Source organism: Schistocerca americana, chromosome 1 (assembly GCF_021461395.2).
Source record: "Schistocerca americana isolate TAMUIC-IGC-003095 chromosome 1, iqSchAmer2.1, whole genome shotgun sequence".
NCBI lineage: Eukaryota > Metazoa > Arthropoda > Insecta > Orthoptera > Acrididae > Schistocerca > Schistocerca americana.
Window position 1 is genome coordinate 257,777,047 of NC_060119.1, and position 12,235 is coordinate 257,789,281.

Consider the following 12,235-nt stretch of genomic DNA (forward strand, 5'->3'; position numbering starts at 1 on the left):
TTGCTCTGGGTGAGCAAAGTGCTCCCTAATGAACTATATCTACGAGGGGTGTTCAGTAATTAGTACAATACATCTTTTATGGAAGCAGATTGGTTTTAGTAAGTTATCCAGTACACCGTATTATTCCCCACCCTTCTGGCAACAAAACCCTATTTTTGAACACAATCCCCGTTCAATGTGATGGTCTTACTGGGATGACATGGATGCCCGCATGGTACAACTCTACAGGTCTTGCTCCATCAGTACCCTTCCCATCGTTCACGTAATGCTTCCCACAGAGAGCATCCTTTATTGGTCCAAATAAATGAAAGTCGGAAGGTGTGAGATTCGGGCTGCAGGGTGGATGAAGAAGAACAGTCCAATGAAGTTTTATGGGCTCCTCTCGTGTGCACAGATTTATGTGAGAGCTTGCACTGTCATGCAGAAAGAGAAGTTTGTTTGTATTTTTGGGAAGGCAAACAGGCTGCAGTCGTTTCTTAAATTTCCTGGGAGTATAACAATAACAATGATGACTGACAGATTCCTGGGCCAACGGCTCACCGTGTTTTTGACCACTGCCAGTTCTCTGTGGACATTCTGCAAGCGCTTATGAATATCTGTGATGATCTGGTTTTCTGACAAATGTAACTCAATCACAGTTCTCTGTCTGGAATGCACCTCTGTTACAGACGCCATTATGAAGGCGCTGCCACCTATAGGAACGGAATAATATTATTGACTGAAGCTGGAATATTCCACGATGCCCGACAGCAAAACCCGCAATTTTTCACCGTAAATACACCGAGAAAAAAAATGTGTTACATTACTTACTGAAAACCTCTCGTACATCCACACTGCAGAAACCGCCTTGTGGTGTGTCGCGGAGAGTATTTTGTGCACCAGCGCCACTTCCCTTCTTTCCTTTTCCAGTCGCAAACACTTCACAGGATGATAGCTTGTTGGTAAGCTTACATGTGAGTTCGAATCTCTCTGATTTTATGCTCATGGTTCTTTCTTTAGAATACGTAGGAGGAATTGGTTGACTCCTCTAGGAACGTACGATCTCGGAATTTTAACAGTAAAACACACTGTGGTGCAGAACGCCTCTCCTACACGATCTGCACTGGAGTTGGATGAGTATCTCTGCGACACTATCGCGCTTACTTAATGAAAAACGATGCTTTTCTTTTTATCTTCTCTATGTTCTGTATCAACCCTATCTGGTACAGATCCCACACTTGGGAGCAACTTTCAAGTATCGATCGAACGAGGATTACTTAACCTGTCTCCTTTGTAGGTGGACTACACTTTTTGGGGATTCTTCCAATGAATCTGTCTCCCATCTACGTTACATCAAATTAGCTTTGTATGGGCGTTCCATTTTTAATCAGTTTGTATGCAAACTCCGCATATCACATGGACGTAACTGCTGCAGGTGATTTTTTTGCAATTGTATTATCAAAAAATATAGTAATTCCATGGAAATGTATTGATCACTAAAGACTTTATTTATGACACATCATCATCCTCGGATAACTGTGGCAAAATTACACAAATGACATTTTTTTATTTATTTTAATTTCATTCCTCTGCCCAATATGCGCACGAGAAGGTTGGCAGCAGCACAATCCGCCGCTCTTCATACGAGTGATATACTTGATATAACATGAAAAGGCGATAAAGAGGAGGACATAAGAGACTGTGGAGGTAAAATATGCACTTACACAGAGAGATTTTAAAAAAGTCCACATAAAGATTTAATACTGTGGCCAACCTGTAACTTGTGTCTGCGACTTCAGTGTACTTTGTGTGCTCCACAAATCGCCACTGCACGAGACAGAGCACACACGACAAAAAGTAAAAACTGCCTGCAGGGACTTGCCAAGTGAGGGGAGGCCTACAAGGAGGGAAAAGAGGGGAAGGATTTTCAAAGCTTCTGGGGGCAGAAGGGGTGGGAGGCTGGAGACAGTAGGAGGAAAAGCAAGGTGCTCATGGGGCACACGAAGGGGCAGGAGACGGGTGAGTTGGGAGATGGATAGTGAAAGCACATCACAAGGGAGTCCAGATACACAGAAGGAGTGCACTGGAAAGGGAAGGGGTGTGGGAGGGAGGAAAAAACCGCTCAGGGGAAGGGGAAGGAAGTGGAACAAAGGACGATTTTATTTTTCTTTTATTGTGATTTCATTTCCCTGCACCATAAGGTCAGGGGAGGGTTGGCAGCAGCATTAAACTGTGCAGAACAACGATACTTTAAAACCACTGCTTGAGACGAGCACACGTGACAAAGAATAAAAACTGCTGGGAGGGACCTGCCAAGGGAGGAGGAAAAAGGGGGGAAGAGGAAGTGGCAGCGAGAGAGGGGGCTGGAGGGGTAGAATGAAAAGATGAGGTCGGGGGCATTACCAAGGGGCAGGAGGCAGGTGGGCTGCAAGATGGAGAGGGGAAGGCAAGCCAGGAGGGAGCACAGAGACACAGAAGGGGTGCACTGGAAAGGGATGGGGCGGCAGAGGGAAGAGTGGATGAGGGAAGGGAAGAGGAAGGGAGAGGGAGCTCTGAGGAGGGAGAGGGGGAAGGCAGGAGTTGGTGAAGCTCATCATCCCTGAGCAGTAGGCACTGGAAGTTGCATTGGGAAAGAAGATTGTGGAGAGAGGGCAGGACACAATGGTGAAGGCACAGGAATGGTCTGGGGATAAGTGGATAGGAGACGCTAGGGGCTGGGGAGATCGAGTCTGTGGATGATGAATAGGACGCTGATGTGTTTGAGGAAAAGTGGAATATGTGGGAAAGGGATGAGGTTGTTGAGGACCCACGTGGAGGACGGGAGTCGGATACAGAAGGTGAGGCAGAGTGTGTGGCGTTCAAGGATTTGGAGGGCCATATAGTATCTGGGTGGGGCAGAAATCCTGGTGATGTTGGCATAACAAAGGATGGGATAGGTCAAGGATGGTGGAAGGATGGTGGAAGGATGCAGTCCCCATGTCCAACCAGGCAGGAGTTTCAGAAGGCAGAGTCTATTGTGGGCTTTGTGTTGGATCGTAAGGAGATGGGGAGTCCAGGTGAGATGATGGTAGAGGGTGAGACAAAGGTATTTCAGAGTAGGAGTGAGGTGGATAGGACGACTACAAATGGTGAGGAAAAATCGTGAAGCTGGAAGGAGCGGGTGGTATGACCTATGATGATTGCCTGGGTCTCCGAAGGGTTGATGCAAAGGAGCCACTGGTTGCACCAGGTGATGAACTAGTCAAGGTGGGTTTGAAGGGTATGGCAGGACCATTGAAGGGTAGGATAAAGGGCCAGGAAGACGGTGTAATCAGCAAATTGGAGGGAATGAACAAGCAGGGGAGGTTTGGAATTATCTGCAGTGTACAGGAGAGAGAGGAGAGGGGAAAGGATGGAGCCTTGGGCACCCTGGCAGTGGGATGGATATTATGGGAGTTGGTATAGTAGACAGTGGCATAGGAGGGACGACGGAAGGAAGGAAGCAATGAGGCAGGCGCAACTGACAGGAAGAGCGTAGATCTGGAGTTTACAGTGGAACCCAGGATACCAGACACGGTTATAGACGTTCTGGAGGACAAGGGAATCAAAGATAGCAGAGTGACAGGTGTTAAGTTGGAGGAAAAGAACATTGGTAAGGTAAACGAGCTGGTCGTTGGCCGAGAAGGAGGGCCAGAAACCATACTGAGTAAGGGGAAGGATATGGTGCTGGTGAAAGTGGTGATGAATTCAGCGCGATAGGAACAACGGACAAATTAAAAAAGCTAATACATAATAATTATGATGTAACATCAGGAACAGAAGTACATACTAAGTACTAGTTCTTACAATGCGCTTAAGAAAGCTCAAACAAGTGAGCAATGCGAGAAAAACGTACAATCTCATGTGCAACTGCTATTTGGCGTATTTGCAAAAGGTGTTATTTGGAGACTTTGTATGCCATACTGAAGACAGTAGACTCAAGGACCGTGTTATATCTACTTGGCGCGAGATGACGTTGATGTCAAAGATCGACACAAGCCAAGACATAGCTTTTATAACAGACAAAACAACGTAAATTTTTCTACCACACAACATCTGCACTTTTTTTTTTTTTTTTTTTACAATTAGCACCATATTGGTGATGTAAAAGTAAAGCGTAGAATGCATTATGACTCAAAACCTGTCATGGGGCACATACAAATGTCGTACACCAGTCTTAGCAACTCCCCTACCCTCCAACTCTACACCCCTCATCTCCTTTCCCAAAGTGGCTTCCGTCAACTCCCCTTCCCGGTGGATGCCCTCTGTCTCCCCATTTATCCCTCCTATCAACTCTGATTCTCACCTCACCTCCCTCACACTGTCCTTTTCCTGGGCTCCCTTTCCCACCATTCCATCCTGTTTTTTGCCCACCTACCCTCTCTTTGACTCCTTTCTCTCCCCCGAGTCCTTTTTCTTTCCCATCCACTAATTTCCCCACTTCATCTCATGTCTTCCTGCCCCCTTTTTTCTATGTCCTCTCCCTCCATCGGCTCACCTTTTTTTGCTTTTCCTCTCCTGCCTGACCTTTTTCCCCCTAATCTGTCTGGGTCCTTCTCCCCTCCCCTGGGTCCTCCCCCCCCCCCTCCCATATGCCTTCGTACTCTATAGTGCAGGTTTCCGTGAGTCTTCAGTGTTGTGCATCCCCTTTTATAAGTGTTGCGAACAGCCACCATACTGTCGCTAGGTGTGTTTTTAACTGTTGCGAAGAGAAACCAGACTGTCGCCTTGTTTTTTAATTGTGCCTGTCTATTTACTATGTGTTTTAATCTTTGTTTTTATATTTTCTTCGCAAAAATTTTTCGCCTTGTTTCAGTTTTTAACAGTCACCGTTTAATCGCCTGTTTTTATAGTTATGATATATAACAAAGCAGCAGAGGAGTCGAATCGTCGATTATTTTAGAAGGAAATATGACATGGCCTAACAACACAGAAGATTTTAACTTTAATTACAATGGCAACGAAAGCTTGCAGACTTATAAAACGAGCAAGATTCAATTTACTGAGACCGCAGGTGGGTCATGTAAAAAACAAAACAGTAATTTTTACAACGCTGTCAGGGTGGTCTGGGATGGATAGGAACAAGGAGGATTGGCTGGGGGAGGGGGATGAGGAGGAGGAGGGGTGTCACCGAGGGCAGGGTAGAGGGCAGATGGAGACAGATGTTGAATTACTGAATTACTCGGAGGGGTGAGAAGGAACAGCGGAGGTGTGTAGGAAAGTAGGCCTGGGTTGGGGAGGGTGGAGAACCGAGGAACAAGAAGGTTCAAATGGCTCTGAGCACTACGGGAATTAACATCTGAGGTCATCAGTCCCCTAGAACTTAGAACTACTTAAACCTAACTAATCTAAGGACATCACACACATCCATGACCGAGGCAGAATTCGAACCTGCGACGGTAGCACTCGCGAGGTTCCGGACTGAAGCGCCTAGAACAGCTCGGCGAACAAGAAGGAAGGGCAGCTCAAAATGTGTGAGTGTTCCTAAGGGACCTAACTGCTGGGGTCATCGGTCCCTAGAGTTACATACTATTCAAACTAACTTATGCTAAGCAGAACAGACACACCCATGTCCCAGGGAGGACTCGAACCGCTGGCGGGAGGGGCCGCGCAATTAGTGACATGGCGCCTCTAACCACGCAGCCACTGCGCAAGGCTGAAGGACAGCATAAAGGGGAACAAAGAAGGAAGGGGGTATTGCTTTCTCTCTCGATGAAGTATGTGGACATTGTTCCTAGTTGCCTAGCGTGCTGTACGATCTTTGTATGTGCCTCATGACGTTTTTGACTCATAACGTATTCTATATTTATTTTTTTCACCGACGATATGATGCTTATTGTAAAAAAAGGAAAAAAACGAGATGTAAAGTAGTAGGAATATTAACTTTGTTTTGTGTATTATAAAAGTTACGTCTTGGTTTGTGTCGATGTTTGACAACAATGCCATCTGACATCGAATTGGAATAATACGATCCTCGAGTCCAGTATGGCATGCGAAGCCTCCAAACAACGTCTTTTGAAAATACGCCGAAAGGCAATTTCCCACGAGATTGTATTTCTCACTTGTATGAGCTTGCATAAGTCTATTGTAAGTACTTATACATCGTATGTGCTACCATTCCTAATGTTATATTGGCCTTAAAATTTTTATGTGTTTGCTTTTCTAATTTCTCTTTCATCTAAATTTCGCCACAGTTATCCGATGCCGATGACTCAAAACGGGTCATAAATATAGTTTTCAGCGATCAAGATGTTTCCGTAGAATTATCACGTGTGAAGTGTGAATGGTCGCATATCTTTCAAATGGAAAACTTCATCGGTCAAATGGAAGAACCATACGATAATGAATGTTTGTGCTGTTTATGCGCAGTACGTTACATTTGTTTACATTGACCAACTGCCAATTCCTGCACCAAATGTCGATTCCCTGCATGTCATCCTGCATTTAGCTACAATTTTCTAGCGTCGCAACTTCCCTGTATACAAGGCCTTATGGAATTTCAGACGATTTCCACTATGTAATGGTTCTGTAGCACTCCCTTGAGATTCGTATGAAGTTAATTTCAAGTCTGAAGAATTCTCTCTATTTACAATGGCAAGTTGTGTTTTGTTTGCTAGAAACTCTTGAATCCAGTCACGCAGTTGGTCTGGTATTTCGTATCCTCTTATTTTATCCATTAGGCGGCAGTGCCGAACTACACTGATGCACCAAAGAAACTGGTCTAGGCATGAGTATTCAAATACAGATATATGTAAACAGGCAGAATACAGAGCTGGGGTCAGTAACGCCTATTTAAGACAACAAGTGTCTGGCGCAGTTGTTAGATCGGTTACTGCTGCTACATTGGCAGGTTATCAAGATTTAAGTGAGTTTGAACGTGGTATTATAGTCGGCGCACGAGCGGTGGTACACAGCATCTCCGGGGTAACGATGAAGTGACAATTTTCCCCACATGACCATTTCACGAGTGTTCCTTGGATGTAAGGAATACGGTAAAACATCAGCTCTTCGACATCGCTGAGGCGGAAAAGGATCCTGCAATAACGGGACCAACGACGACTGCAGACAATCGTTCAACGTGACAGAAGTGCAACCCTTCTGCAAATTGCTGCTGATTTCAGTGCTGGGTCATCGCAAGTGTCAACATGCGAACCATTCAATGAAACAACATCGACATGGGCTTTCGGAGCCGAAGACCCACTCGTGTACCCTACATGACTGCACGACACAAAGCGTTACGCCTCGCCTGGGCCCTTAAACACCGACATTGGACTGTTGATGACTCGAAACATGTTGCCTGGTAGGACGAATATCGTTTCAAATTGTATCTAGCAGATGGAGGTGTACTGGTATGGAGACAACCTCATGAATAGGACCCTGCATGTCAGAAGGGCAATTTTCAAACTGGTGGAGACTTTGTAATGGTGTGGGGCGTGTGCAGGTGGAGTGATATCGACCCCTGATACGTCTAAACACGACTCTGACAGATGACACGTACGTAAGATGTTTAAACGTCTGCATCGATCTATGTCCATTATGCATTCCAACGGACTTGGGTAATTCCAGCAGGACAATGCGACACCCGATACGTCCACCATTGCTACACTCTACTGAGTTTAAACGCTTCCGTTTGTCACCAAACTCACCAGACACGAACATTATTGAGCCATTTTTATGCAGTAATTTACCGACAGCCGTATGTATTGTAGAAATTTATTTCAATTTATGAAGTTCATAAAATAAAATAAATTTCTACAATACATACGGCTGTCGGTAAGTTATTGCATCAAGAAGTTCACGCCAGCCGTCGTCCCACGATCCATAATGGATCAACGAAGATTATTGAGCATATGTGAGGTGCTTGCAACGTGCTGTTCAGAAGAGATCATCCCCCCGTACTCTTACAGTTCGCCGCCCGGAGTGGCCAAGCGGTTCTAGGCGCTACAGTCTGGAGCCGCGCGACCGCTACGGCTGCAGGTTCGAATCCTGCCTCGGCCATGGATGTGTGTGATGTCCTTAGGTCAGTTAGGTTTAAGTAGTTCTAAGTTCTAGGGGACTGATGACCTCAGAAGTTAAGTCCCATAGTGCCTAGAGCCATTTGAACCATTATTTTTTTCTAAGTTCTAGGGGACTGATGACCTCAGAAGTCCCATAGTGCTCAGAGCCATTTGATTTTTGTTACAATTCGTTATTTCAGAACCCATTCTTCGTATTTGGGAGGTATATGGGAGGTTTTCGATCCCCATAAATGTCGTAATACGCGAGTGTAATACATAATCCAAACTTCTGTAACAGACCTGCGTCATTAATATAGGACTGCAGCTCCGAGCGTTCGTTCGACGTCCGTTCTTGCAAATGGGAACGACCTGCACATTTTTCCAATGACTAGCAACCCTTCGCTCCTGCAGTGACATACAATATCCCACCGCTAGAAGAGGAGCAAGTTGTTTTCTACACTCTGTGTAGAATAGTATTAGCATCCCATAATGTCCAGTGGCTTTTACTCTGCCGTGAGATTTCAGTTGCTTTTCTATCCCGTGGTTACTTATTCCAACATCTGTCATTCAGTCGCCCGTGCGACTATTTAAAGGATGAATCAAAATAAGATGTCCCCCTCCCCATCCCCGTAAAACAGATCTGGAAAAAGGCGCTCAGTATGATGGTTTCTATCTGACATCGATGCTACTATAGTAACAGAGAGTCTGCAGAGATGCCTTGGATTCCTTTACTGATTTAAGGCTTCACACATGCTTTTCCTTATGCTGGTTTTGTTTTGTTCACTTTTTGTTTTTCTTTGAGTCTGTGGCTACGTTAGAGTTTGCACTGAAGTTCTCATTGCTTCGATCCTGGAGATGAATATTTCATGTTGACCGCTCAGGTAATGTGTTTTTGTCAGAAACAACTCCTTACCTTCTTTTATATTGCTATTTACAGCAGTATTCAGTGATGCTGTAAGTATCTTATTTTCACTGATTCCCTGTTCTACCTACGCCAGTGTAAAATTCGGACCTATTGATGATCAGGCGATATAGTAAGTCACAATCACGAATCGGTTCTCTACTCAACATAATTTTTGGACAAGACATTTAGAACAATTTCAGATGATTTCTTGTCCCTGTTACCCACCCTAATCACTTGAGTCTCCCAGTATATAGCTGGTAATTTGAAATATGCACCTAATACTAATACACGAACGGGAAACTGATGTGAAATCTTCTCCATTTTTTCCCTGAAATGTTTATAACACCTCATTTCAGCTAGCTATCTGTCCCTAGTTCTGTGTGAGCACTGTTACCGTTTATATGCGAGACTAGTACTGGGACCTTTCCACATATGATCCTGTAGTCATACTAGTTCTTCATATCCATAGAACTGGGCAGCGATATTTACATCACTATGCTTACACTACTCTGTCAGATGAGGACTATAGAAAATGCAATGACATTTTTTGTACAATTTTCAGTACGCATGGCACTAACAACATTGATACATGCCATATCTTGCCGCTTCGTGGAGCCCCCAAAATCAATCAACGTTCAGCAAAATGTGGCGACAATTACCCCCATCGTAATTGCTTGCAGTGGTCATATCAGAAAATGTGTATTTTTAATATTAGTGACAAACAGCGTCCTTTTAATATGAAACATGAGCTTTTCCAGGCGTATCTACCATTCAAATAACTTACAGGTATAGCAGGCAAGTAACGACCCACATCCAGAAAGTTTGACAGTTGAGTTAGCCCTCCCTGAAGTTACCTTTCGCTAGAATGGGTATAGCGAGAGCCAATTCAGGCACTTGTTGTGCTATAGACCAACTGTGAATCGGGTATGTGTTAAGAATAACGACGTGATGTCTAGGTCTACAGCTTTCATGCCACACGCTCAGATAGTATATCTAAAACTAAAAGTCATCCGCTAGAAAAGTCTTGCAAATCATTCAACTTTGTGCATCTTCCATAATGAGACTTTCACTCTTCAGCGGAGTGTGCGCTGATATGAAATTTCCTGGCAGATAAAAACTGTGCGCCGGACCGAGACTCGAACTCCTGAGTTCGAGTCTCGGTCCGGCACAAAGTTTTAATCTGCCAGGAAGTTTTATGCATCTTATTAGTCGCCAACATAGTGTAAAGACAAACTATGTACGGACCTCATCTGCTACGAATGCCAAGGTCTTTGGCTGCAGATCGAAGACATAACTATCTCCAATACCTCGGAGGAGTAGCTGTCTGACCAATCTGGTGTCAGCGTCACAGAGATTTGAGCAGAGCGCCGTGTAGGCTGACAAAACTCCTCTAATAGTGTTTCCAGGGCCGTTGGCACTAGAAACATATACAGGGTGTTACAAAAAGGTACGGCCAAACTTTCAGGAATCATTCCTCACACACAAAGAAAGAAAATATGTTATGTGGACATGTGTCCGGAAACGCTTACTTTCCATGTTAGAGCTCATTTTATTACTTCCCTTCAAAATACATTAACCATGGAATGGAAACACACAGCAACAGAACGTACCAGCGTGACTTCAAACATTTTATTACAGGAAATGTTCAAAATGTCCTCCGTTAGCGAGGATACATGCATCCACCCTCCGTCGCATGGAATCCCTGATGCGCTGATGCAGCCCTGGAGAATGGCGTATTGTATCACAGCCGTCCACAATACGAGCACGAAGAGTCTCTACATTTGGTACCGGGGTTGCGTAGACAAGAGCTTTCAAATGCCTCCATAAATGAAAGTCAAGAGGGTTGAGGTCAGGAGAGCGTGGAGGCCATGGAATTGGTCCGCCTCTACCAATCCATCGGTCACCGAATCTTTTGTTGAGAAGCGTACGAACACTTCGACTGAAATTTGCAGGAGCTCCATCGTGCATGAACCACATGTTGTGTCGTACAGGTAAAGGCACATGTTCTAGCTACACAGGTAGAGTATCCCGTACGAAATCATGATAACGTGCACCATTGAGCGTAGGTGGAAGAACATGGGGCCCAATCAAGACATCATCAACAATGCCTGCCCAAACGTTCACAGAAAATCTGTGTTGATGACGTGATTGCACAATTGCGTGCGGATTCTCGTCAGCCCATACATGTTGATTGTGAAAATTAACAATTTGATCACGTTGGAATGAAGCCTCATCCGTAAAGAGAACATTTGCACTGAAATGAGGATTGACACATTGTTGGATGAACCATTCGCAGAAGTGTACTCGTGGAGGCCAATCAGCTGCTGATAGTGCCTGCACACGCTGTATATGGTACGGAAACAACTGGTTCTCCCGTAGCACTCTCCATACAGTGACGTGGTCAACGTTACCTTGTACAGCAGCAACTTCTCTGACGCTGACATTAGGATTATCGTCAACTACACGAAGAATTGCCTCGTCCATTGCAGGTGTCCTCGTCGTTCTAGGTCTTCCCCAGTTGCGAGTCATAGACTGGAATGTTCCGTGCTCCCTAAGACGCCGAACGTCTTCCTGTCGGGACACCTTCGTTCTGGAAATCTGTCTCGATACAAACGTACCGATCCACGGCTATTGCCCCGTGCTAATCCATACATCAAATGGGCATCTGCCAACTCCGCATTTGTAAACGTTGCACTGACTGCAAAACCACGTTCGTGATGAACACTAACCTGTTGATGCTACCTACTGATGTGCTTGATGCTAGTACTGTAGAGCAATGAGTCGCATGTCAACACAAACACCGAAGTCAACATTACCTTTCTTCAGTTGGGCCATCTGGCGGTGAATCGAGGAAGTACAGTACACACTGACGTAATTAAAATGAGCTCTAACATGGAAATTAAGCGTTTCCGGACACATGTCCACATAACATCTTTTCTTTATTTGTGTGTGAGGAATGTTTGCTGAAAGTTTGGCCGTACCTTTTTGTAACACCCTGTATACTGTCCAGTAATATTAATGTGGTCATTCCCCAAAAGCCTGAATAACCACATTTTGCAGCTCAGACCGATGCGAGACGCCCAGGAAGAGATTCAGTGAGGTTCTGGAAGGTACCAGCAGGGTTGTGGTTTCTCAGGATCCATGAGGCGACTAGCCAGATCGAATGATCTCACAGATTTTCGATTTGTTTTAAATCCGGGAAGATTGGCGGCTATGGGAGTGTGGTAAATTCATCCTGGTGCTCTTTGAACCACGCACGTACACTGCCAGCTTCGTGACACATTGTATTGTCCTCTTGGTTGAGGCCATCCTTCGGTGAAAAAAAATGCATGTGGGT

At 44.9% G+C, this 12,235-nt stretch overlaps 1 protein-coding gene across 1 annotated transcript in view; it reads right to left on the reverse strand.

Moving 5' to 3' along the window:
* Positions 1-12,235, reverse strand: part of LOC124624022 (cyclin-dependent kinase-like 4) — a 237,731-nt gene that overhangs the window by 161,356 nt on the left and 64,140 nt on the right. The window lies entirely within an intron of this gene.